Genomic DNA, 4866 nt, shown 5'->3' on the forward strand with positions numbered 1-4866 from the left:
TGCGCAAGCCTGTGGACCTTGTGTTCGGTCCCCCTTCACAAGTGGATTTACCTACGAAGCCGGGGTTGGATTATTTTTGTTCGCTAAAAGACAAACTTTTCCGTATCGACGAGTTGGCGCGTAGACACTTGGCGGACGCTGGTGTTAAGCAGCTCCACGTGTATGACACCCACAGCCGGGGACGAGACTTTGCTACTGGGGAGCAGGTTTGGGTGTATTCCCCCGGAAGGAAAAGGGGGCTTTAGCCTAAGCTTATGTCTCACTGGGTGGGGCCCTGCACGGTACTGGCCCAGCTCTCCAATGTAGTCTACCGGGTGCTGGTCCCTATCAGCCCAACGCCAGCGAGACATCGAACTCTGTGGAGGCTGGCCCGCCTCAGGAGGACGGCTGCACCCCTCCTTCCTCCGCAAAGAGACTCCGGCGTTCACAACGCCAGCGGCGACCACCGGCACGCCTCCTAGACTGAGTTCGTCATGATGACCGGGGATGGTCACAGCTCGGGTGGGGGCAGTGTGGCGTGGGCGGGGTTTGTCTTAAAATTCACCTTCTAAATTGCAGATTGATTTGTCCAAATTTCATCAACAGTGTTGTAACGTTTGGATTGTAATTAAACCACTAGTTACTATGCTACGGGGTCGAGAATCAAAATATGGGCTTTTAAACAGCACTTCCGGTATTGCGCAACCGAGGCGGGACAATATAAGACGCGACACAAAAACATTTACTAAACCAGACCAAAGTGTATTATACGAAATAACCCAATAAATAAGCAAACAAGGGGCACCACAAATAAATATATACAAAACATTTACACATATTTAATAAAGTGTGTCGTAGGCGGGTGTGTGAGTGTGTGTATGATATTCCAGAGTCAATGATATTGCAGTGTGTGAAATGATGCACGGGAGAGATGGCTCGGCCTCACCGAACGGGAACGAGAGGTGAATTTTAATTGTCCAATGAGATTAACCTGCCTGGGGAAAAGTAATCCTTTGGATTCGCCAAACAACCTCTCTCTCTACTCAACAGCGCCGTGTATCTCATCTCTCCGTGTCGGGTCGCTTGCCGGTTCCGGCTTTATACCGGCACCTATGCGACGGGCATAGGCAATGACTCGTAGCACTCTTTCTTGCTCTTGATAAAGTGCTGCACCTAGTCCGGTTGTGCTTGCATCTGTATGTAGCACATACGGCAACCCAGGATTCGCAAATCCTAACACCGGTGCTTCTGTGAGTTTACTAATAAGTGTTTTGAATGCTTCCTGACAGTCAGTTGTCCATCGCCCTCCAAATGACTCTTTAGGATCAAGATAAGTTTTCTCCCTCCTTTTTTTCTTGCAACTTTTCTGAAAAGGAGGATAACCCACAGTCAGTTCATTTAGTGGTTTACTATTTTTGCATAGTCCTTAATAAACCGCCAGTAATAACTGGAGAAAGCCAGAAAGGAACGTAACTCTTTCAAGTTCTGTGGACTTGGCCAGATCTTAATGGCTTGTATCTTTTGGGGGTCTGTCTCCACTTCATTTTCTGAGACAATGTGACCAAGATATTTCACTGATGCCTGAAAAAACTTACATTTATCCAGTGAGAGCTTTAATGCATAGTCTTTCAAACGCCCAAGAACATGAAGAAGCCATTTTTATGCTCTTTAAGAGTATCTGAGAAAACAATTAAATCGTCTAAGAACACCAAGACTTCCGAAAGGTTTATGTCGCCCATGCACTTCTCCATCAACCTTTGGAATGTACTGGGAGCATTAGTGATGCCCTGAGGCATCCTATTGAATTCCCAGAAGCCCAATGGGCATACAAAAGCAGTCTTGGGTTTGTCATTCTCTTCCAGTTCAATTTAATAAATTCAGATTTAAGGTCAAGCACTGAGAACCATTTTGAACCTTAAAGTGCAGAAAAAGTTTCCTCCAAGTTGGGTAAGGCATAAGCATCTTTTATAGTCTGCGTATTCAGCTTGCGGTAATCAATGCAAAGCCTTATGTCACTATTTTTTTTCTTTACCACAACAATAGGAGAAGAAAAGGATGACTCTGATTCACGGATGATAACAGCTTCAAGCAATTTCTCAAGATGACGGTGAACAGCTTCAAAATCGTTGGGATGGATCAGTCTCGCTCTATGCTTAACACTAGAAGCACCGCGCCAGTGTGACCTACTTATAACGCGGTTCAGCGGTCACTTGACCGCCTATTGTTTCGAATGGAAAGCTGTTGCTGACACACAATGATCGCTTGATGGCATTTTCACCCAAAGCAAATAGTTTAGCTCCAAGATCAACCTGCACTTGGACAATGCGGCATTCATTCCTGCGTTGATAATCAGCGATATTTTTGTTTATCATATTCAACTGAGAAAACCTACTACAGAGTCTCTAAGGGGACAAAGAAAGAGAAAAAAACAGAAGAAGAAAAAAAACAAGTCATGTTTTGCATTATAACCCAAAGTTTTTGCCATTACTTTTTTCTGCCGTTTTTTCTCCTCCTTTGTCCATCTAGGGGCTTCTTACTATAACAAAAAGGAAAGCTCTACTTAATTTTATATCGTATGGAGAAAATTTAATAATTCGTTCATTCTATTTGAAGCTTCTGAACGTCTCGGATGGAGCAGGAGCAGCTATTTAGTTCTGAACTCGCTTCCATAACATTATCACTAAAACAATATTAAATTTGAATAAATCAGATCTACCACAGCAGATAATAAACTATGCTATGTCATAACAAAAGCAAACACTACGATTATGCCTCATTTTGTTCAGTGTTGCTAGGCAACGGACCACGCACCTAATCGGCGGTAACGTGGTTCACTTGGCCTCGGTGTATTATATACCTGCGGAATGTTTCACTGCTTATGCTCACATAAAGATCATGTAATAAAAGCGAGGGAAATGTAGAAGTGATTTCGGTAACTACACTGAGTGTAACATCTGCATAGTGACACTAAACAGTTGAAAAACTTCACTTTTCTGTTTACCCCTAAGAAAAAAAAGCTGTATTTTGTTTGTTTACATTTAGAATTTTTATAACAGTACAAGAAGTATGTGCGTGCGCACACACACACACACACACAGACCTTCCCTGAGCCCTCAGTAAACATCCAATCACTGTCGGTATGCAAATGAGTCAAGACGTAGCCTAACGTAGTGTCGTGTCGGATTTCAGCGGTCACGGAGAAGAAAGGCTTTAAAAAAGCTGCAGTGTTTTTTCAGTTACAACAAGCACAGCGATGAGTCCACGTCCGCTGAATTTGACGGACTGAAGACAAATTACCGTTGTCTGACAAACCCCTACGTAAAGCCTATAGTAAAAGCCTAAGTATATGAATATAGTCAAATTTACCTCGTGTTTTCTACTATAAGATTATCATAAACCAAATCTAAGCTAGGCGTTACATTTTTAAGTTCTTGTCCTGTTGGCAGGAATCCACTATAATAAAAGCCTATAATACATTTGACTATATTCACCTACTTAGAGCTGTTCATTTACAATAAAAAAAAAAAATGTAAAAAAACATAACATAATCTGTTTTATAGCCCATCTGCTTTAACTTAGTTTTTTTATTTATTTATAAAACAACCTTTCAGTTCTGTAAATATTCTATAATGTTTATATTTAGATTTTTTATATCAGTACAAGAAGATAACAGTTTGTAGAGAATAAATTAATCAGTAACACCTTCCACAGTCCATTGTTATTTTTAGTGATTTGGTTGAAACTAATTATCACTAAGTACCCTAACACCATTGATCATAAGTTTCACCTGAAACTAATCCACTATAGTAGGAGCCTATAGTACCTTAGTTTTGTAATTATTCTAGTTACAGTGTGACAAGGCTTACTTTAGGATAAACATATGTTGTTGATTGATAAAATCTGGATTAAAGATATTTTATTTTGTTTTATTTATTTACTCTGTGCTGTTGTGTGTGCACGGAGAGGTGGGTGTGTATGTGCGCGCGTCTCATAGGTTTGTGTGTATGGAGAGTTTGTGTATACGTGCGCGAGTCTCCGAAGTGTATGTGCGCGCATTTCATAGGTAGTTGTTTGAGCAGTTAGTAGTATATATGTATGTGTGACTGTTTTATATATGTGTATGCAAGTGTTTCATGTGTGTGCATGAGTGAAGTTTGATTCTTTAGGTAAAAAAAAAAAGATCTTTCATGATGAGTTTACACAATAAACAAAAAAACAATAACGCTGCCTTTTACAAAGTGATAGTGAGTGCCGTTAATCAAAAGGCTGATAAACGCGCGCGCAGATATAAGCAGGTTTTTCGATAAAACTGCAGACATACTCCCCCTGAAATGCAACAATTAATATACTGTATATAGTATCTATCTATTCGCTGAATACAACGCGACAGCGCGCTCCAGGGTGAACCCCCACAGAACCCCCCAATTACTGTACCCCTCCTCTCACCTTTCATTCACGATATGTGGTAAGTTATCAAACCGGTTTCGCTGATGGGGGAATTGGCTGTATTGGGGGTTTTAAAACAAAATAACAAGACCGAGCAGACGTCTTCGCCTATAATGTATTTCACCAGCAAAACATAAAATAAATAGAAAATTAAATGTTAGATGGTACCAATTAAATCAGGCTTCATAGTTCTATTTGATACTTTGAGTATAATTCATACATTTACTAAGATTTTGTAAAATAATGAAAACTGATGTCTCCGTTTCCTTCCTCCTTCCATTTGTCCACATCACCATTCTTTTATCGTTTTAATTTGTGTATTTAAGTGAAATATAGTTTTCATAATGGTCTAAATATTCCTTTTTATTTATGGACAGGTGTATTATGTTTGATCTGCATTATTGCATTATGTTTCAAGACATGCTTCATTTACCTTAGTTA

The sequence above is a fragment of the Clarias gariepinus genome, chromosome 8 (assembly GCF_024256425.1).
Source record: "Clarias gariepinus isolate MV-2021 ecotype Netherlands chromosome 8, CGAR_prim_01v2, whole genome shotgun sequence".
In the NCBI taxonomy this organism is placed as follows: Eukaryota; Metazoa; Chordata; class Actinopteri; order Siluriformes; family Clariidae; genus Clarias; species Clarias gariepinus.